Source organism: Ochotona princeps, chromosome 3 (genome assembly GCF_030435755.1).
Source record: "Ochotona princeps isolate mOchPri1 chromosome 3, mOchPri1.hap1, whole genome shotgun sequence".
In the NCBI taxonomy this organism is placed as follows: domain Eukaryota; kingdom Metazoa; phylum Chordata; class Mammalia; order Lagomorpha; family Ochotonidae; genus Ochotona; species Ochotona princeps.
This window is the reverse complement of record NC_080834.1, coordinates 71,520,633-71,544,781: the sequence shown is the minus strand read 5'-3', so window position 1 is coordinate 71,544,781 and position 24,149 is coordinate 71,520,633. Positions and strand designations below refer to the sequence as shown.

Genomic DNA, 24,149 nt, shown 5'->3' with positions numbered 1-24,149 from the left:
AAAGAGGAGATAAAAGACACTAGGGACTAAGGCAAAGAACATACCAGGCGGGACTTTCATTACAGCACATTTCAAGGATTTTAGACTTCATCTTACAGGTTATGAGATGTTACTGAAACACTTTAAGCAGAAGATAATATGATTAGGTTTGAATTTCTAGAAATGTCCCCAGCAATGGGAATGAACTGAGATCAGAGAAAACAAATGTGGGGACACAAAGCTAGTTATTGCAAGTTGTTCAAGAAAAAAAAAAAGAAAGAAACAACTGTTGCTCTGCCAGGAGTGTGACAATGAATACAAATGGAGAAAATGGAGTTGCATGGGCATTTGATACAGCAGTTAGGACACCAGTTGGGGCAGCCTCATGACATATAAGTGCTTGGATTTGAATTCTTACTCTACTCTCACATCTCAAAAAAATTAGCTTCCTAATAATTTGCATACCAGCAGGCAGCAGGTAGCTGTTCAAATAATTGGGTCACTGTCATCCATGCTGGTGACCTAAATTGACCCTGCCATCCATGCTGGTGACTGGAACTGAGTTCCAAGTACCCAAGTTTGGCCCGGACCAGCCCTGGCTGTTGCAGATATTTGATAACTAAAGCACTGGAGGAGAGAGTTGTCTCTATACTTTTGAAAAATGGAGTATGTTTGTGTGAGATGCAAGTTACATCTAGATAGAATCAACAAAGTGAGTTGAAATATTGTATGCAGCATACGATGGGTGGAGATGTCACAATGATATTTCAGATCAGTCGAAAATTTATTAGAGTGCTACCACTCTTAATTTAAGAGGGAAGATGAAAAAGAAATAATACAGATCTATTTCATAATGACACTGTTGCAACGATCAAGAGGGAAGATGAAAAAGAATAATGCAGATCTATTTCGTAATAACACTGTTGCAACGATCAATTCTAATGATGATGATAATTGCTAAGGTTACAACTGCTCCAGAAACTTAACTGTCCTTCACGTATTATGTATGATATGAATATATGCATGCATATACATGTGAACTCCCTACAATACCCAATTCCAAAGTATCTGTCCAACTTTAAAAGAGAAAAAAGTTAAGAACTGAAAGTCTAGAAACTTGACCGATTTTAAAATGGAATATGGCATCACCAATTAGATAGAAAAAAGGACATATTAACAAGAAATTAAATGTTACATTTGGAAAAACGTTGGCTCTAGGTACGCTAAAGCTTCCTCTTACTGACTTAAGGTCCTATGAGAACCTATGGTGTCTTCAGCAAAAAAGAAGCACTGAAAAACATTCATCAATTATTTCAACATGCTTTCTCAAGAGGGTCATTCAGCACTGTAAGTCATTTACATGGCTGGCCTTGAAAGTCATGAAAACCAGTCCTTTACAGAGCAGCCAGGATTAACTGTCATAAATCATGGGTCTCTTAAAAAAAACCAACCAACAAAACAAACAAACAAACAAAAAACAAACCTCGAGACATTTTTTCCCTACTGAGACTGTAGTTCAGCGCACATGTTTCTTATCTTCACCATAGCTTCACAAATACTGCTTCTATTGCTGAACTCATTCTCAACAAACATGACTTTAAATCAAAGTATTTAGAGTCATCTGGGTCTTTTTCAATCTCTCGGACAAAACCCTTTGATGTATTCCCAGTGGCTACAAAATAAAATCAAACGCCATGGTCTACAATTCATATCCTTCTTCACTTTAATTGTAACTTCAGCTTCTATAATTTACCACCTACTATGATGCATACCTGTTTATTACAAATAAACATACTCCATATACTCAAACATACTATATCGCAGTTTCTGGGACAAATGCTGATTAAAAGTTAAGTCTATTCCAGTTGTTTTCCAGAGTGCTCTTAAAGTCCAGAACATTCTTCCCATTTTCATAGGCCAGTTACATAAGGAGGTTATTTAATTCATCCCAGTTGGAACACATGTCTATATTTCTCTTTCCATTTCATACTACTTCTAACACATATGTCCTGAAACACTTTCACTGTGTATCTTCCTGAAACTCACTGTATTGTAAGTCATTATTAGCAGAACTTTGAAAACCTCATACACTTGAAGCAAGATATTACTATTGGAAAATGTAAAATTTGGATAAACATTATTATTTATTATATGATAAACAGATACACTGGAGATTTACGCCAACTTACTTTAAAATATTTCCTTGAAGAAAACTGCTTTAACGATTTGTTTCTTTGAAAGAGTTATAGAGGGAGAGAGAGATAGGAAGAAGCAAAGATGAAGATCTTCTAATCATTGCCTCATCCTGCAAATGACAGCAGTAGCCAGGGCTGGGGGAGGACAAAGCTGGGAATCAGTAGTAGCTTTATCCTGGTCTCCCTTGTTGTGAGCAGATGCCCAAGAACTCAGATACCCAAGAACTAGGGCCATCTTCTGCTGTTAGGACATTATTAGGGAATGGGGTTGGAAGTGAGCAGCTGGTAATCAAATCAGTGCCAACATGAGATGCCAGAATTGCAGGTACTGGCTTTACCCACTGTGCCAGAATGTTTGCCCCAAGAAATTTTAATTAACATCTTTGTTAATTATCCCTCTGTTCTTACTGTGCATCTAATACAAAATGCAACACATGTGAAATGAACATTAACATATCTTCCCTTTTTTTCAGATGTTTCCCTAGTATTTTGCAAAATTAGAATTTAATTGATTAGGGCATGTTTCTCTTAAAACAAAACATCATTTTCTTTCTGTTCTTGTTGATTTTTGCTGCAGTATGTAAAATATTTTCCTTCTGAAAAGCACAACACGTGAGTTTGTAACTCTTCTCCTGGGTAAAACAGGAATCCAGCATTTTGAAAATTTTGATTCAGGATTACAATTTGTGTATTTTTCAAACATAATAGCACAAAACAAGCTTAATTATTTGAGTATGGATCATCAATTTTACTAGTTTTAAGTGAATGGTCATTCCACTATTTAATCTCTAACAGTGTTGTAGTGAAAGAAACGTTTTGCTTAAATTTTAATTATTGCACTTTAAATTAATACCAATCATACCATCTCAGCATTGTCTAACATATCTGTTTAGATCAAAAATAAAGTATCTTTTTTCAAATACTTTTTGACTTTCATAGTATTTGCTTTTGCCACACTTCAAGGTTGTTGAGACAAAACTGTGAAGGAAACGAATGTCCTAATTATATAGACATACAGATCTCTTCCTTTTATTATGGGTACTGTACTGAGATATTAAAAATTTAAGAATTAGTTTATAAAACTCTAGGCCTGAAAAGGACTCTGGAGATTTGTCCCTTTTTTCCTCCCAGCTTTTATTCATATAATTCTGTATTGATGCTATTAGCCCTGATATTAAATGTCTCCAAGGGAAAAGATTCTATCTCCTCTTTCAGCAATCTGTTTCAGTTCATAAAGTGCCCTTCCCACTATGATATTTCCTCTTTGTTTCTGTTTATAATTTACATTTGTATGTGAGACAAAATCATTTAATATTTTTCATTTTTGAAATGAAACATTCTTCATTTTAGATTGTAATTTTCTCATAGATTACAGGATCCAAGTAACAGCCAACTGAACAGCTTTGCAGACTCTTCTCTTCAGCATTAGATGTTGCGCTGGGCAGCAAGTACTCAACTGATGAGTTTTTTTTTTTTAAGCACTCTCAAGAAATATCTGCTCATTGCTGTTCAGGGGCTAAACTAAACAGTACCTCTAAACTGAGCACCATGACACACCTTTGTCATTTAGCTCTTTGCTAAGTTTTGGTAAGTAATACTCTTATAGGCAGTATCGTCTATAATAGGTATTTCCCATATTATAAGGGATATTGTGATCGTTAAACATATTAAAATAGGTATGTGCCTTAGATCACTGTTTAGCTCACAATTAATAATGTTTTATTGATTATAGCTATTGCTCTTGCTTGCTCCTACTGCTAATATTTCTACTATAACTACCATTGCCTCTGCTGCAGATGTCACCATTACTGTTGCCAAGAACACTGCTATTACTCATTCCACTGCTCTACTGAGCTTATGCTGAAAATTTTCTATTAATTCTGCTGCTGCTGTCATTGTGCCTTTACACATGAACTGTCTTCTGGCAAGTGGGACATGAGATGGACTGGGGACTGGGACTCCTCTTCATTGCACAGCTGAACTGAATTCTACCTGATCATTTGACCACTATTAAACTCTTTCTTCACCTAACAGAGGTACCACAGACGAGAGCCTCATGGTTTTCGAACCCTTCACCCCTCCTAGGATAATTCTGATGGTCTGTCATTTTGTTAGATTTACATTATTGTTCTAGCATTTACATGAATAATTGAAGCACATGTCATAGAAATATATTCCAGTATTATATTACTGTTATTTAACTCCATTAATGGCTTCAAAGAAGCATAGTATATTGTATAGAAAACTACAGAGATAAATCAAATATTAAATTTTTAAAAAAACGCCTATGATGGGAAATTTTGTAGTTGTTCCCTGTAAGTTGATGTCAAAGAGCATGTTTGATAAATAGTCAAATTCATGTTCTCAAAATGCCTAATAATTATTTTTGACATTTATTTATCATCAAAGTCTATTTGGGAGGTAAGGTATTATTTAGGCATTTTTCACAAATGAAGCGTGTAAAGTTTAGAAATTAAACAAATCAAGAATGGATCCAAATATAATTAGATTTCACAGGCTTTGAGTTGCTGCCATCATGTTAGGTCAACTGAGGTCTGCCTGCTCCAGAAGGTAAATGAAATAAAGGCGCTAGCATTCAGATTTCCAAATGAATCAACAGTGGATCATGAACCAAGTTATTAAAGTCTGTTTCAGAGAGGTAACGACAATACTGGCACTATACACAGAGACACACGTATAAGACATACACACACGCATTGAAAATGGACATTAACTCTTCTATTCTAATCACTTTGGATTAGTGTTAGTTCCATGATGGATTTTATGAACAACATCAAAACAGACACTATCTTCTTTCCACCAACTTAATACAGTTTGTCTTTTTGGTTTTCAATGCAGTCTGTTCAACCTGTCTTTCCCATTACTTTTGTTCTGGGTAACATAGATTGGCAATGAAGGCTGAACCTACCAATGGTATAGATAATGTCTCTTTTATAATACCAAAAGATGACTACTAGTACAAAATAAAACCAGGACTTTATAAACTTATAAAACAGATTCAAATGCATGTGGCTAACAAACATTTTTACATAAAATTGATCAAAACAAAAATAGGATGGGGCTGGTATTGTGGCATTGCACATCAAACTGCTACCTGTGATGCCACCACTCTGAGTGTCAGTTTGTTTCCAGCTGCTCCACTTTGATCCAGTTCCTATTAATGCACCTAAGAAAGCAGCAGAAGACGACCCCAGACCGTGGGCCCTTACATCCACATGGGAGACCTGGAAAAAGATCCTGACACCTGGCTTTGGCCTGGCCCAGCACTAGCTGCTTCAGGCATTTAGGAATTGATTCTTGTCTTTTACTCTCTTCCTATGTCTCTCTCTCTCTCTTCCTCCCTTTTTCTTTCCCTTTCTCTCTGTAATTCTGCCTTTCAAATAAATAAATATCAAAAAAGAAAGTATAAAAAATAAAAGTATGCTAAAACTTCTACTGACAACTCATGACATAATAATGTCATTTGTGAGCACAAGAAATTTTCAACAGTATGACAGTCTCCAGATTTAGTTTATTTCTTCATAAAAAATTTGCACTGAGTACAAATAAAATCATAAGGTCATCTACAGCAGTTGTTTTACCTGTTTCCTGTTCAAATCACATATTTAAGAAATGAAAATGGGGGCATCTGGGAAAGGTTCAGATGTATTACTGTTTTTTATCATCTGTTTTCCAATATTTTTATTTAGTTTCCTAAAGTTAAACAGTCCCTGTTATTTCTATTTCTATTTTGATATGCTAAGTTCACAGGATTTTATTTTTCCATATTAGAGTTCAGTTATTGGCACTTGTAAAAACTTTCAAACTGGCCCTATGTGCAGTCACAATCTAGTGAACTTTGTTTCAGGACATGTTAAGTCACCTGACTATATTTAGAAATGAGAAAGCCAGGGAGTTACTGAAATGTTCATACTACAGAATTTGCAATCTTCTGCATATAATGAACAACCCTCTAAAACTGAGTGATTTTCAAATCCTCTTTCAAGAGTAATTTCTTTATTTATTTGAAAGTCAGCATTTAAGAGGGGGTGGCGAAAGAGGGAGACTTATACAGAGAGATGGAGATAGAATCACACAGAGACAAATATGGAAAAAGAGATCTTGCATCCGTTGCTTCACTATGCAGAAAGCTGCAGTAGTCAGTGCTAAAGCCAGGAGCCATGAACTTTCAGTTCTCCGACATAATGGCAGCAGCCCAAAGATTTGGGCCATCTACTAATACTTCTCCCAAGCCACTATCAGGGAATTGGATCAAGAGTAGCCAGGACACAATCAAATGCCCATTTGGGATGTTAGTGGTGCAGATGGTTGCTTTACTCACAATGTCACGATTCTCCATGCCTTAAAAAAAAAATTCTTGAAACATAATTTCAGGTCCAAGGAAATAAGATCTACAAACACCTGTGCTACTATTGTAGCTCCAAGAATAGTTCCATGCTGATAGCATAACAAACCCCTAAAAAATAAGTATCAACAGATAAAGCATTGGCATAATTCTCAATGTATCTCTCTATATAATGTATTTATTTTAATTTACAGAGAAAAGGAGAAATTGAAAGAGAGAGACTGACAGAGAGAGAGAGAGAGAGAAAGAGAGAGAGAGAGAACCTGTGGATTCACTCCCCAAATAATTGTAATGGCCTGATCTGGGCTGGACTGAACCTAGGAGAATGCACGTTCTTCTAGGTTTCTCACATGTGTAAAGGAATCCCATGATTTAACTATTTTTACTACTTTTCCAGGCAACTGGCAGAGAGCTGGATAGGGAGTGGAACAGCAAGGACTCAAACTGGTACGCATATAAGATGACAGCAAAACAGGCAGAGGCTTAACCTACTATAACATGGTGCCAGACTCTGAGCAGGAATTCAGTCTCTGGTCTATCTGACTCCAGTCTCTGAATCTAAGGTTAGTTTCTCATTTCTTCTGGTCTCTCAATGAACATATTGAGCCATCCACTTTACTCTCACCACCATCTTCCCATCTTCAGGCAACCTTTCACTCAAGTATTTTTTTGATTCTTTTTAAATGTATGTCCTGAAGAGGGTTTTTACTAATTTATGAAATTTTGGCTAAGATACATTAAAATTTATTAGTAATAGTGCATTTCTGTCTTAAATTTACATTATGGATATACACTAATAAAATCATATAAATGCAAATGATACATTGCATTAGATTAATCAGAATATCACCACTATCAAAATAAATATTTTCAATTTTAAAGCACTTTAAATATTTTATAAGTATACAAATGACAATGAATTACTTATATTTATTATTTATAAATTAAGTGACATTTAGATATTTTAAGAAAACAGATGGTTCTCAAACCCTGGTAATAAAACATGTCTGCCAGCAATGAATATAGAAAAGGTCTCAAATGTTTTTAATTGGTGTTTAAAGAAAAACACTTCATCATTTCATGATGATCCAAACAAGAGTTTGTACTTTCCTCAGCCCTCTATTATATGTTTAATTTCACTTCCACACTGTTATCACCCTTCACAGGGAAATGTGCTTACTACCTCAAGCTATTATGTCTAGATTCCAACTATTTACAAACAGGAGGGGAGGCAATCTATAAAATGTGCATATAAAAATAAAGGTACTAGCCAGTCAATGATAGAAAGTAGATGATAGTAACGGGTATGGATACAGAGATTGGGAACCATGTTTATCACTTTTTAAAAACAGGTTTTGGGGTTTTGTGTATATTTTGTTGTACATACATTATATATTATATATACATTATATATTATATATATATTGCATATACATATATACAGGCTATCAACTAACCAAGTTAAATTTGGCCAGCTAGTGGGTGAGAATGCTCTGAATTCTCCAGCCAATGGTACCTCTGAAAAGGAGCCAGTTTTCTAAACAGAGTGTCTCTTGTTGTCTTTGTGTGAACTGAATGGTGAAACTGGGTTTTCCAAGAAGGGCCAATTTTCATGGCTTCGTTTGTTATAAGAGGACAGCCTTAAAGACAGCAAAAAATCATCAAGATATAACAGCAACTCATTAAAAGATTGTGAAATTAACATTAGTGATAACAAATGAATGAAATATGGTAAAAAATTTAAAGAATGATGGTAATAAGGCTGATGTAATATAAGCATATGTGCAATAGTATGTATTTAATTGCTACTAAATCCCTTGTTATCTACTCTGAATTGCCTGAACTAATTATCTGACATATGGTTAATAAGCAAATTAATATTCTGATAAATGCTATACTTTTATTCATGTTTTCAGACTTACAAAGATTAAAAGATGAATACTGTAAATAAAGTGATAATGACTACTCTAACCCTAACAAGGATAACAGGCATGCAATTCGTGCTAAAGTTAAAATGAAATAAACAAAAGTACTCAACAAATATTTAGTGTAAACTACTGGTTCTCACAATGAGTATTGAAATAAGATAACCAATGTCCAAACTTTCTCTGAATAAATTTCTGTTGATTCTAATGCACATTTACTTATAAAATGGAAAAGAACAACAAACTCAAGCAGCATGTTTTATAAAAATGATAAAATCTATTGTTTTATGTACTTCACATTTGGGACTTAACTTTTACATATTTTGAGTGAAGTGTCCAAGTTTGCTTAAGATTTAAAAGGCAATGAGTTGGGATGTAGAACAAATTAACATGTGAAGGTGGTTATGATTTTTTTTAAAGGATTGTGAGTCCTTGAAAGTCTATTTGTTTTTTCTTTCTTTTAATTTCTTTTATTTTGTGTATTGTTGTATTTTTGCTCTTGAAAGAAGAAAAAAGTGAAAGGCAATCTCCAGTGCTAAGAAACTGTATACATGAATAGGTGATGATTAGCAATTGGTATATTTTCTTTTATTATAAATAGCCTTCCTAAACATGCTATGGTCAATGGTTTGGGGTGCAACAGATGTGACCACAGCACAAGTGTATTCCTTCCAGCTGGAACACTGCTATCAATCTTAATTATTGCAACAAATGAACCCCTCATCATCACATTTAAAAAGCTATAGGCAACTGGATAGTTAGCCAAAGATCAGGAAAAAGACAAAAAGCTTTATTTACAGTGATAATTCAAGTGGAAATCAGGATGTAATGTTTATGACACATTTTCACCAGAGTAAATGAAATAAAAGCGTAACTTTTCTTTTTGAAATTAATATTTTCCTTACCTGATAAACTTTTGATAATGTGATTAACAGCAATACAATGTGTGTACTACCCACATACCAAAATGCTTATTTAGAAAGTAGGTTTTCCCTTAAAATAATTTTAAGTGGAATGCCTATAGTGTGTGTGAGTCATTACATGACAAAGGTAATAAGGACAACACTATCTCCTCTAGTTGCTCTCAAAATGGACTCATCAGCTTGACATCTGACTTGCTAGATAAGAAAATTCTGTACCTCACACTTAAACATAGTTTGAAACCAGGTGCTGGACACAATAATCAATTTCAACAGGCTCTTCAGGTGACTCTGATTCATGTCCAATTTGAGAACCACCAAACCAGATCATGCAGAGTTCACTGTTGTATTCCCAACATCCAACTTTCACCAGAAACAAGAGTACAACGGTCACACAATAAATATTTGTTACTGGATTCATGAAAATAAATCTTTTTCAAAGAAAGTAGATGCTAAAATATATCTTTTTCATCATTTTGAGCATTGTTAGGGCTAGCAAAGAAATGATTTCACTTACAAACAGAAATTTAAAATTTAACAAAGTTTTCTACCACTAATTGAATAACTTACTGACATTAGAGTGAGGTTATAGTCACAAATAAAATGTTTTATAAAAGATACAGTGACAACCTTTAAATAATTACAAAAATAGGTTTATATTGGTGGATGTATGTTTATCTTGCTGTTACTAAAATTGAGGAAGGAGTATCTGAGAAAAGATTATCCTGAAAATTAACAATTGTTGTTTACTCTCTACTTTTGGAATTTATTCATCCACTTAAATTTATAGTTACCACCTCTTGTTATTCAGCATGAGTATATACATATAATTGTGTATTACAAAAAAATAGCATCTTGGGCCCGGCGGCATGACCTAGCGGCTAAAGTCCTCGCCTTGAAAGCCCCGGGATCCCATATGGGCACCGGTTCTAATCCCGGCAGCTCCACTTCCCATCCAGCTCCCTGCTTGTGGCCTGGGAAAGCAGTGGAGGACAGCTCAAAGCTTTGGGACCCTGCACCCGCGTGGGAGACCCAGAAGAGGTTCCTGGTCCTGGCATCGGATCGGCACATACCGGCCCGTTGCAGCTCACTTGGGGAGTGAAACATCAGATGGAAGATCTTCCTCTCTGTCTCTCCTGCTCTCTGTATATCCGGCTTTCCAATAACAATAAAATCTTTAAAAAAAAAATAGCATCTTGGATAGATTGGCTTCACTTATACCCCTATGCAGCCTTCAAAAGACACACTTTATTTTTCAAAAGTAATATTTATAAAAACTGAACAAAAATAAAAAATAGGATTTGTAGCTGTAAACTCTATATTGCCAGTTAAATAAGGGAACAAACATCATGAGGAAACTTTGTGAAGGTCAAGGGAAAGCAGAGGAAGATGGTCTAAAACCTTGTGCCCCTGCACCCACATAGGAGATCTGGAAGAAGCTTGGGGATCCCAGATTTAGACTGGCCCAGATCTGTCCACTGTGACCATCTGGAGAGTAAGCCAGTGGATGGAAGATCTCTGTCTCTCCACCCTCTCTTTCTATAACTTGACTTTCAAGTAAAAAAAGATTATCTTTTTTTAAAATTTTCTTTTTACAAAAAGTGTATGCTATCTCAAAAAATGAAGTATTAAGAATAAGTAAAATAGATTCCAAAAAGCATTCAAAAGTGTTTAAGAAAATTAATATCACAGAATATGTTAGGAAGCTAGAAAGAAAATCATTTATGAAACCTTGAAACTTTAATTCCATGGTAGCTATTAATTGTGATAAGCTTTGGGCACAATTATGGCGTGAGATTTATCATTTACTGTTGTTAGTCGAAAATTTTAAAACAAAATTATGTGAAAAAGTCATTACTACCCAACCTGCAATAATAATTCCATAAAGTCAAATCTTAGAAGACAATCTCTGTAAACTGCTGAATTAAAACACGGTATCACTGACTTGCCAAACATTTTGTATAATTGTACTGAAGCATAAAGTGGAAAGACAAACAGTTCCCTGGCTAAGAGGTGTGGTTCCAAGTGAATACTGTGAGGTAAATCTACAACTAGGGAAAACTATTTTCAAGAATACTTATGGGTTATGCTTCCTCTTTTAGTTTTCTTAAAGACAATAACTTTAAAATCCTCTTGGAAAAGGCATACTTTATAAAGTTAAGTTTAGTCTGAAGGAAAATATATGTGTGTGAGTACATATATATATATATATTTACATATATAAAGAGAGAATTTATATATATAACAAATGGCAACAAAGAAGCAGAGTAATTTGTACAGACCAAATGAAGCTGAAACCAAGGATTTAGACAAACCTAGGAACTTGTGAGTAAGGATCCTGTCTCCAGATTATGGTTGCGTGTGCTCTGCAGCAGGGAAATATCTCCAGATGCTCTGCTTCCTTCATACCCCAAGTGACCATTTTAGGTCTCAGCATCTCTGACATAGAAATAGATAATACAGCAAGTCGTGGTTTGTAGACGCACATGGAGACATTAAAATGAGAATTTAACACCATCAATCTAGTGCTTCCATCTGTCCTGAATGTTTACTAGATTGAATTATTGAATAATTAAATCTTAATCCTTTCAGATATAGGTGTTTTACATGCTGTTACTTGCTATAGTTGGCTACTTGTATAACACTCCTAAGAAAACGGATGGCAACTATTCTGTAAAACAAGAAGTCTTTTTTTTTTTCTTGCTCCTTGAGCTGTGTAACTACTGTTAGAGTTTCAAATTAAAAATTCACAAGTAGTCTTTATTTACCAAAAGACAATCATTATTAAAGATTCTTGTATGCTGTTCAGGAAAAAAATCTATGCAGAAATATATATTAGTATATAAGCAATTATGAGTATATTTAAAAGCATCTTAACTTTAAAAATCACATGAGCACACTGTTCTGTCACTTTTTTTTCTACCTATTCATTTTTGAATTTGTAATAAATAAGAATAAAGAAAATTATAGTGGGAAAATTGTCTACCTGACATGGAAACTTTTTCCTCTTTTCTGTTACATATGAATGTGTCATTGTCGACCTTTTCTTGAAACATACCATACTAAACATTCAGCTTAAGATTTTGACAACATTGGGGCCCGGCGGCATGACCTAGTGGCTAAAGTCCTCGCCTTGAACGCCCCGGGATCCCATATGGGTGCTGGTTCTAATCCCGGCAGCTCCACTTCCCATCCAGCTCCCTGCTTGTGGCCTGGGAAGGCAGTGGAGACGTTCCAAACTTTGGAACCCTGCATGGGAGACCTGGAAGAGGTTCCTGGTTCCCGGCATGGGATCGGTGCGCCCATTGCGGCTCACTTGGGGAGTGAAACATCAGATGGAAGAGCTTCCTCTCTGTCTCTCCTGCTCTCTGTATATCCGGCTTTCCAATAACAATAAATCTTTAAAAAAAAAAAGATTTTGACAACATGGAAGTGTCAGTAGTAACAGTAAACATTTTCAAAGCCCATTTTACTGGCCATTTATATTCCAAGGACTCTTTCAGTCATTTTAACAGATTTCACAAGCAATTAATATTGTTCCTGACATAAAGAGTAATTTAGAAACTGTAATAGCTTATCTGTGTCTGTGTTATTTCAGTTATACTTCTTCTTTAACATACAATTATCCTTTTAATAGATATTATGTAACTAAAGATCCACAGGGAGAGGTTAGAAACTTTTGTAAGCTAATTATTGAGTTCACAGAGTACACATTTTATCTTGTGAAAGAAAAAGATATCTAGTTCCTCAGAAATTAATCCAGATACCCACTATCCACAGCCAAACAATCTTTGGCGAGTGAGCTGAAATTGTTCTGTGAGTAAAAGGGCAGTCCATTAAAAAAGTGGCATTAGAAAAATTTAATTTCCACACTTGGAAATCTGAAAAAGTACCCTACCATACAACCTATGCAAACATCAACTCAGTGGACTCAAATATCTAAACCTCTTATGACTTGAAATCACCAAAGTACTAGTGAAAAACCTCAGGATATATGCTGCAAGACATTGACCTTGTCAAAGATTTCTTGGATAGATCCAAGAAACACACAATAAAAGCAAAAATAGACAAATGTAACACATCAAGCTAAGAAGTTTTTGCACAAGAAAGGTGAAAAGTAGCTGATCAAATGGGAGAATACATTTGCAAACTATGCATCTGAGAAAGGATTAACAGCCAGAATAAAGAGCTCAACCAACTCAGCAACAAAATGAACATTCCAGCTAAAAAATGGGGAAAAGATATGAGCAAGCAATTTTCAAAGGAGAAAATACAAATGGCTGACAAACACAAGGAAAAATGCTCAAGGTCACTAGTTACCAGAAAAATGCAAATACCAATCACAATTAGGTATCTCCTCACCCCAGACAGAATGGCTATCAACAACAAAAACACTTTCAAAAATATATAAAAAGATATCCTAATACATTGTTGGTGGGAATGGAAACTGGTATGGTCATTATGAAAACAGCATGGAGATTCTTCAGAAAACTAAAAAGATATCAAATGGCCCAGCTTTACCACTCTCAGGAATACACTCAAAGGAAATGAAATCAGCTTATGAAAGAATTGCTGCACTCCTAGATTTATATAGCTCAATCTGCAAGAGCTAAGATATGGAATCAATCTAGAAGTCCATTAACGGATGGCTGAATAAAGACTATGATATATATACATATATATACACACACATATATTTACACATATATGCATATATACACATTAACACATATATACATATATACACACACACACACACAATGGAATATCACTCAGTCAGAAAAGAATAAAATCCTTACATTTACAACAAAATAGATGCGCTTGAAAAATACCATGTAAGGTTAAATGGCCAGACTGAAAAAGACAAGTATCACATGCTTTTTCTTATTTGTGGTAATTAAAGGATATAAGAAGTATGTGGATGTAACATTATTTGATATACCACTATGGACAATATTTCACAGAATCATATCATGTAGATGATAATGAAAAGCAATGAAATAGCTGTGAATTCTTGTGGTAGTAGAAGTGTTTTGATCTTAATTAGGGTGTTGTTAGCAACCTACTCAGATGACCAAAAAAGATTCATTTATGTGCATCCTTATGTGCATTTTGTAGAAGTATCCCTATTATTCAAATTTAGTGAAAACTCAGATCTCACATCTCTAAAAACCAGAGATTATATGAAGCATGAAAAATCTTATGTCAATGTTGCTTCCTATTACTCTATAGATAAGGAAAAGAAAGCCTTATCATTAAATTCACCACCAAATTTATCACGCTTTCATTTGTTTTTAAAGATGGTTCCAGGAATCAGAAATCTCTGCTGGCAGTATGGAACAGATATCAAGCATGCAAGACAAAAAAAAAAAGTGGCTATAATATAACACTACTAAAGGTAGTGGTACCTGAGTTTTCCTCAAAAGGAACAAATCTGAAGTAAGAAACCATCTCATCTTTCAACAACGAATGTTTTGTTGTATGGGACAGCTCCCTGTAGTGATGAAGAATTATTGAACAATGTTGTCACTATAGGTATAAATTCACACTTTATTCCTTCCCTTTATACACCTTGTCCACTCTATACACAGCTACATGTTGTAAGGTTTAGACAACGCTGCTGTTCCTCTCTGAAGCAAATGTAATATCTGCATTTCTTTATATAGACAGAGGCCAAAATAAAATTTAACATTATATTCTCATGCATGAATATATATGAAATATATGATATGTATATGACTAAAATGAAAGTTGGTTCATTTTCAAGGGAGGCATTATATTCTTCTTTGTTTATTCACCATAGTCAAGAAATGAAATCAATCTAGATGTCCAGCTATTGAAATAAAGAAAATGTGGTATACACACACACACACACACATGCACACACATATATGTCGATGCATGTCGATGACATACTGTTTATATGGAACTGGAGTTCATTATGCTAAGTAAAATAACCCACACAGAAAATAACACATGTGTTTTCCTTTATATGTAGAAGTTAGAGTATAAAAATTGTGTGGATGTCAAAAATTATATACACTGTTAAGGCTAGCATATACTGTATTTTTATTTCTGCTCAAATAATTTTATTTATTTTCTTTTGTGACTGTAAAACTTCTATCTGTGAAATGTTACAGGATTAATTCGTGATGATATATATTCATGAGGAAACAAATTATACTAAAGTAAGACAAAGTAATGATCAATTTTATTTGAAGCAAAAGCACAAAATTTTCACAATGACATGGAAAGAAGCCCACTCACTTGTAGTCAGAAGTTATCACTGAACAAGAACAGAAACAAAGAACAAAAAATATACTCATGGGTTCTGGTAAAGGCAGAGCCACAGCTTGATTTTCTGGCTCCGTTTCCAGTGTTCCTTCACCTCACTCTGCCATTGACCAGAGTAGCCAATCCTTACCAAGAAGGAAAATTCTTGATCACTGTTACTAACTTGACAATAATCCTGGTGAGCATTACTGAATCAACAATGACAAATCAAAACCACCTATTGAATGCATCCTGATTTAATCATTAACTAATAAATGCTTTTACCAGAAGGCATATTAATTTCTTTTCCATCTTACTACTTAAAAGGCAACCATAGTGCTCGCTTCGGCAGCACATATACTAAAATTGGAACGATACAAAGAAGATTAGCATGGCCCCTGCGCAAGGATGACACGCAAATTCGTGAAGCGTTCCGTATTTTTGCTCCACCTCTGGACCCTCACCCTCCCTTGCAATGACCATCAGAATCGCTCCGAAAACCCCTCATAGCAAACAAACAATCATACAAACTAAAAAAACCTAAAATAAATAGACAAACAACAAAAAGTAGAGCTTGGAATCTGAAAGGAAAGAGCTGGCATGGATTTGCTCATGCCTCACTGGGTGGGACACGAAGATTAGTCACTCTTCACCGTGGTGTTGGGGACTTTCCTGCACACCCCCCCCAAAAAAAATGTTCTGCACCTTAATTGTCGACAAATGTCTTGTTAGAGTTACAAGCCAGTCTAGATTATCCTAAAATCTGCCAAGATCAGTAAAATTATACTTCAACACAACAAATGGCTAAATACTAAAATGAAATAGACACGAGACAGCTGAATGGTACCTTATAGCCATTTTAAGGTATATAGCAGCCGGTCCTGTGTACAAACTAAAATTGAAATGTCAATGAGCAAATCATAGGTTGTGGTTAAGAACTTATTTTTTGTTTTTTTTTTTTAACATACTGGTTACGCAAAACCATGTCAATTCCATAATGTTGCAAATTGCTGTTAATGTTATATTGGGACTCTTAATTGACTGGGATAATATTCTACCAGCTCTAACTTTGGACCAGAAATGGTCTCCCCAAGAAACTGTTCAACCCATCTGGACAATAAGTAGCTGGACTCTATGTTTGGTATATGTTTGCAAGGAAAGAATCTTGATTGAATTTGAACTGTAATACTGCATCAAGGTGGAGGAATCCACTGGGGGGGGCGTGGGGAGGGGTGGGGGGATTCCCAGAGCCTATGAAACTGTCACATAATGCATAATAATTAATAAAAAAAAGTAAAAAAAAAGCAACCATACAATAATACAGTTACTTAACAAGTGTAAACTCATGTTATTGCAAAAATTATTGTTATTTATTAAGATAGTAGGACATCTTTTATGCTGCAAATGTCTAACAGAGCAAATAGATTGAGTAATATTTCCAGAAGGCAAAGTAAATAACTAGCAGAAAATGAAAAGGAAAATATGATCTTATATTTGAGGTAATTCAGAGCTTTATTTGATGGCTCTGTGGGTTTTTTGTTTGTTTGACTTGGTTTAGTGAGTGGAAAGGATTGTTGATTTTATTTTTATTTCCGCCTCCCATTCCCTATAGCAACCTCATTACGATGCTTAGCCTGAGATCACTAGATGACTCTTCAGTTATTTTATTGTTCTTACAGAGAAAATCTCTAAATGTCTGTTAAGGAAATGATCTGGGGTAAAAGAAAAAGAAACCCAAACCATATCAATTTGAAAAATCATCAACATTGACTATGATGTTAAGAAGAGTGAAACTGAGAGTAATGAGGAAAAAAATGTTTATTGGGTAATTTTCTCCTGCTACTTTTAATGTCTTCTTTCACATTAAAGAGTAAGTTCGAAAAATGCCATTGCAAATACTTGAGATGATGCTAGGAAAAGCAATACATCAACACTAGTTATTTGATAATTCCTTAATTAGTGATTGGTGTCTAGAAAGATAAGACTTTCATAAATGAATCTAAATTGATAAGAAAAATATAATATTTTCCAGTTGACTTTGTTTTAAAATAAAAAAATCCACATATCACTTAGAAAACAATTCAAATACATATTTATTCTGGTATGAGTACAGAGACAAAACTAAGCTGTCAAGAAACAGGGACTATGGGGTTGGTGTTGCAGTACAGCAAGTAAAACCACCACCTACAATGCTGGCATCTCATATAGGCACTAGCTCATGTTCCAGCTGCTCTATAACAGTTCCAGCTATCTGTAATGGCCTGGGAAAAGCAGTAGAAGCTGGTCCACGTGTCTGGGCTCCTGCCACCTATGTGGTAGGTATGGATGAAGCTTCTGGCTTCATCCTGGCCAACGGCTGGTTGTTTAAAGAACCTAAAGATTGAAGTAACTTTAAAAATAAATAAATCTTGAACAAGGAAGGAAAAGCATGATAGTAATAATAATAATAAGGACGAGGAAAAGGAGGAGGAGGAGGACAGAGTTGTCTAATGATCACAGATAGAGGAATTGGAATCAGAAGGTAGGGTGTTAAAGAAAGTTTTGCAAAACTAGGTATGGGAGTAACAACCCTAGCCAATGAAAATGGATTTAGTTGGGCTGCGAATAAAGCAAAGGATTAAGACAGAATACATACAGCACTAACAGAAGCCTTCAACCTACCAGCCGCATGTAGTTTCAGCTGATGGGAGAGCGCAGCCTTGCCTCCTGACCCAGGAATTTAAGCCACCTGCTGCTTAAATGTTGCTGGTGCCATCTTGGGGGGGCGTCCATGAGCCCCAGTGGTGTGGAAGTACGACAGGGCCCTGGTCACCTACCCCAGACCCCTGGCACAGTCTGCATGGTGGGGGGCATATTCGTGAGCCCCAGCAGCAGGGCTTCCAGCAGGGCCTGGGTCACCCGGCCTGGAACCTTGGACAGTCTATGCAGTGGTTACTGGGCCTCAGGGGTGGAGGGTCCAACAAGGACTGGGTCACCTGGCCCGGGTCCTTGACCCACCTGCACAGTGGTGTCAGGTCTGTGAGCCCCCAGGGGCTGGGGGGCCCTGTCTTGTGGGATCCAGGTTGCCTCGCCTGGGTCTTTGGCCTACCTGTGTGGGGTTGAGGAGGCTGGCCTGTCTGCCCCAGGGGCGGGTGGTCCAGTGGGGCCCAGATCTCCTTGCCTGGGTCCTTGGCCGGCTTGCGTGGTGGGGGCCGGCTTTGTGAACACTGGGGGAGTTGGGAGACTAGCAGGGCCCGCCTCACCTGGTCTGGTCTGGTCCTTAGCCCGCCTGCTTAGTGAGTGCTGGGTCCATGAGCCTCAGAGGCTGCAGATCAAGTGTTGCCCAGGTTGCCTGGTTAGGTCCTTGGCCCACCTGGTGAACTATTCCTCCTCAGTGAAAGAGAAGTGGTCAGCTGGGCCAGATACACATGGAGGATATGGCAGCCCACTGAACCCTGCAGGGGACATCTGTACCATCCCAGAGGAAGGAAGACAGAACAAACTGGAAAACTACCCCAGGCAAAAGATAACAGCAAATATCTGGGAAAATTGAGACTCTGAGGTGAATTGTGTCAGCCAAAGGACATTGAAAAGGTTCCCTCATCCTTGGATTGGCAACATTCTAGTACTATCAAAACCACCCAGGCGTAACTCTTGGAGTGTGCCACATTGGGACCCAGGCTTGATATCAAGCGGCCAGTCTCCATCCCTGGGACTGGGGCAATTGAAAGGCTTGGTATAGCTTCTCCCTTATCCCTCCCTCCACCATCCCACTCTAAAACAAGAAGGAAAAATCGAAAATTTGGAAACAATGATCACACCCACTTTTCCCTAATCCTTGATCCATCCCACTCTGATCAATTATGTTAACATTAACTAAAATAAAAAATAAATAAATAAAAAGACTGCATACATAGCTTATAAATCATTGGCTATTTCCATTCAAATGATTTCTATATGAACCATAATGCACTTGATTCAAAACAGATGAAGAGGCATCTGTTCTAATCTTTTTTTTCTGTTATTATTATTTTTTTATTTAATTAATTTATTTTTAAATGATTTTAGTTAGTTGATTATGGTACAAAGGGTCAAGGGCTACAGGAAAGTGGGTAATACCATTGTTTCCACACTAATATCATTTTTTTCCTTGTATCTGGGGTCGGGGAGAAACAAAGGAAAAAGCCCCACCCAGCCTCCCACCCATCCCAGGTCCACGATGTGAGGCACGCTCAAGCAGTTTTGATAGTTCATCAGGTCTGAATTGCTGCCAATCTCGCTGTTCCAATCGCGATGAAACCTATTCAGAATCCACTGGCTCATATAGTCTCTTCATGGTTGGGGTTCTGAGATCAGCACTTCAGTTGGAGGGATCTCCAAAGAAACTTCATCTGAGATGATCCCAAACTTGGTTCTTGTGTGAATTTGGCAGTACATAGTCTGGCACCCTCCACGGCCCCAAACAGCTTATGCACATGCTGGTTGTTGCAATTGCTAGGTCAGTTCTGTTTCCAGCCCTGTCATCCACATGAACCAATCGATGTTGTAGTCCAGTTTGAGCCTACCCACTTCATACTGGGTCCTCACGCAAACCAGTGGGAGCTGCAGCCTAGTTGGGGCAACTCCCCATAATCGCACCAGGCCTGCCCCCACCCTGGTTCCCATGCATGCCAGTAGGTACCGCAGGCTTATTCAGTATGTCCCACATCCCATTTAGCTCTTACACTTGTCAATGGGCATTGAAGCCTAGTTCAACCCAACCAACCTACTATCCAGCCCACACACATGCTGGCAGGTGCCTTTCTGTCTAGCCACCCCTGCCCCTGTCCTATTTTTCATGCTCTCCAGTGGGAGTGGTTACCCAGGAGGAAAGTGCCCACTATCTCCCTAGTAGGCCACTCCAACTTCTGGACTATGCACTCCAGGTGGTTCTGGCATTTGACTTAACAGAATTGGCCCCCAGTGCCAGAGGCATCTGTTCTAAACAAAGACATTTCATCTGTTCACATCTGTCCTCATACTGTTACTCTAAAACTCGCTTTTTCTGCAAGATTTATTTTCCTACCAGTTTTCGTTTTCAGAATTTTAACTATACTCAATTTCTGTTATATTCCTTTCTCTAACTTTGTTTTCCTTTGCAAACTGGTAGAGAATGAAATGCTCAATGCTTAAGTCTTCTCAGGCTATCAATGTTCAGGGTTAAAGCAGATATTTCAAAATGTTGTGGCCCATCCATCTGTGGAAGAGTGACTTCTGAAACACCATTTTCCCAGATTCTCATTGGTCAAAATTTGGAACTGAACTTACATGTACAAGTATTCAAATACAATTTACAATGCACAAGTATATTTAAATTCACTCAGTAGAAAATGAATAGATTCATTTTATTGCTAAGTGATATTCTCTAGCATTATTTAACTGAATGGAACTTCTCTATAGAATTCCCAAATCTTGATAAAGAATCATGAATTCACACTTGCCATTACAACTTGATAAACGTTGATAAATCTTATCAATAATTCTCAGTATTTCAGGATGACTCTGCATCAGAAGTCCCCTACAGAAACCTTCCCCACTTTTTTTTTCTTCTATTCCCAGCCAATTTTCTTACTTATCAAACTGTAAATTACCAGAATGTATTATTGAAGTGGTGTCACAACAAGGCAGAAAAAAAATGCATTTTACAACATAGTGCCCTGGGTCCCCAGAAGCTATAGTAATTTCTTTCAAAAAGCAGTTGCATTTCATGCTAGTTTCCAGCCTTCTCCTTCTTCTTTGCTCTGAAGAGAAGTGCTTTTCCTCATGAGCACAAGCTTTCCCTTCAGCTTCATTTATCCTTGTGGTTTTACAAAATACAGTGCACTCTGTTATTTGAAAAACATTTTTTATTATGCCTAATCCTGTTTGTTAAATAGACTTATACAAGGCTTGCTAACGATGAAAAATTTTCCATCACAATAACCCCAGGTTCCAGCTCCACAGAAAACTGGGACTTATTTTACTTATGAATCTTCTTTAATGTTCTGAAGAATAATATTTTCTTGGGCTACGCATTGCTAATCAAAACTAAAATGAGATGCCACAGATCAACCCAACAATTCATGCAATATTCCTCACAGAAATGGCAACATTTTTTCAAGTAGCAGAAACTTTGTAAATACATGTTTCTTTTTTTTAATTGTCATGTAGCCTATTTGATTATCCCAGAATCCTGACAGGTTGTTGATAATGGCCCAACTAATTTTATACGTTTAAATAAAAACAGCTAGCCAATTAGATGATTTTCTTGGATAGTATCTTTGTTCCGAATATATAGACAATTGTGTATTCAAAATCCTGCACTGATAAGACTGAAAATGTGATTATACTGTGCAACTTAAGAAAACAAAATAAACCAGAAGCACAGTTTTTTTTTGAGCTTAATACTTTTATATGAATGTTCAGCTTCATCCTTTCATTTATCGAGTACAGCACTGCATGAGCATAGCAATTTTTCATAAACAGCAGTTTTCTGAAAGTGAGTGTGATGGATTTATAGTGATTTATCCAGATAAATACTTTTATGATGTTGTACAAAAATCCTAGCATTTCTACACAAAATTTAGGAGAAATTGACTCTCAGAGTAGAGAAGTAAAATTTACTGACAATAATGTGTTTGAGAAAAAGATGAAGCAAAACCATGATGTAGAAGTAAAAACTCTGAATAACTGAAAAATGTCCAAGAAGAGTTTTTAAAGGCTCATAAGACAAGGATTTCAGTAAAATAATTATAGGACTTTAAAATGATTTCACCAAGGAAATAAATAACTAGATATATTTTTAAAAGATTTTAGTCATGTTTTGGCAATATTCATGATATATATTAATTCATTTAACTTTTTGATCAATCCTACCTGATAGTACATGGTTCTCACTGCATAGCTCAGGACAGAATAGGAGTTAAACAACTTGCTAATCTCACACAGCTTAGAAAACAAAAATTATACTTTTTGGCTACAAAAGCCATATTTGAAAGTTACATCTACAAGGGAAAGCAGTAATGACACAATCATCTGGATAATAAGTTGATCAGCTATGAGTCCAATCAGCATCCCTGTTGGATGCTGGCATGGTGGACAGAGGCTTAATTAGCTATGCCAACATACCAGCACCAACATTTACTCTAAACTGTAACAACTGTAAACTGTTCCTAAGCTGCTCACCCAGTTTTAGCCACATGAGAGACATTAATCTAATTCTGTCATTAAATATTGTATAGCTATCTCTGTGTTGGCAATTCTTTTTTCTTAAGGTAGTGAACTGAGTTATTCTTTACCTTATAATAACATTTTATTAATATATTAGCAAGCCTAATGTATGGGGGTTTGTAATTCCCCATGTAATTAAAAAGCATCATTTCAATTTTCATTTTGAAAATCAGGATCATGGATTTAAATTTGCTTTTTTAGTATAACTGCAAGTAAAACTATTGCTTATTATTGACCCAAAGCTATGCAATTTTATATGCATGTTCTTTTAACTCAAATTCTAGATTTCAATCTTAGAATTTCTGAGCTACAAAGAAAATACATGGCATAATAATTCCATTCCAAAAGTGAACCCCTTAATGGTAAAGGAATTGATAGAATCACACACAGAAGATTATGATTCATTTATACATATGGACAACTTAGAAGATGTAATATTAAATTTAAAATCAATCACATTTTAATCAATTTAGTGAATTTGTGATGCCTGATAATAATACCTTTCATCAAAACAAAAATGAAACATAAAGTAACAATAGGTCAGATGATATAGATCACCTCATATTAAAATTAGTTATCTAGTACTTGGTGCAGCAGCCTAGTGGCAAAAATCCTAGCATTGCAAGCACCAGGATCCTATATGGGCGTTGTTCGTATCCTGGCTGCTCCACTTTCCATCCATGCCCTCCCTGGGAGGGCACCTGAAAACAAACCAAGGCCTTGGGACCCTGCACCCAGGTGGGAGACTCAGAAGCTACTGGCTCCTGGCTTTGGATCAGCTCAGCTCTAACTGTTGCAGCCACTTGGGGAGTGAATCAGCTGATGGAAGATCTTTGTCTATCCTCTCCTTATATCTGACTTTCAAATGAAAATAAATAAATCTTAAAAAAAAAGTTATCTAAGTCAAAATGGTCAAAATGGTATGTGAAAACTAAAGCAGAGCAAAGAAAAAGTATATGCCATTTCCATGAAGAACTCCAGATTCATTTGTTTAGAAAATGAAGCAAAGTTATGTTTGGAATATTAGCTATCTTCCTCTACTATGCAAATATATAGCAGCTTTAAGCTACAACAAAAATTAACATCAAAACAAGTATTATTTTATCATTATAAAGAAACTTCATTTTTCTTTGCTACCTTGCTGTATTAAACCATATTTCTCAAGAGTATACCTACTGTAATTTCTATTAGTGATATACTATCAAAAAAGAAAGAAAGAAAGAAAGAAAGAAAGAAGAACCAGAGTTTCTAAACACCTAAAATT

The 24,149-nt window shown here is 36.1% G+C and overlaps 1 protein-coding gene and 1 non-coding gene across 3 annotated transcripts in view; one reads left to right on the top strand and one right to left on the bottom strand.

The window, feature by feature from the left end:
* ALCAM (activated leukocyte cell adhesion molecule) overlaps positions 1 to 24,149 on the bottom strand; it is a 180,928-nt gene that overhangs the window by 142,227 nt on the left and 14,552 nt on the right. The gene's annotated exons all lie outside the window — the stretch shown is intronic.
* Positions 15,995 to 16,101, top strand: LOC118758921 (U6 spliceosomal RNA). The gene has a single exon (XR_004995870.2). It is a non-coding gene; the product is annotated as a U6 spliceosomal RNA (small nuclear RNA).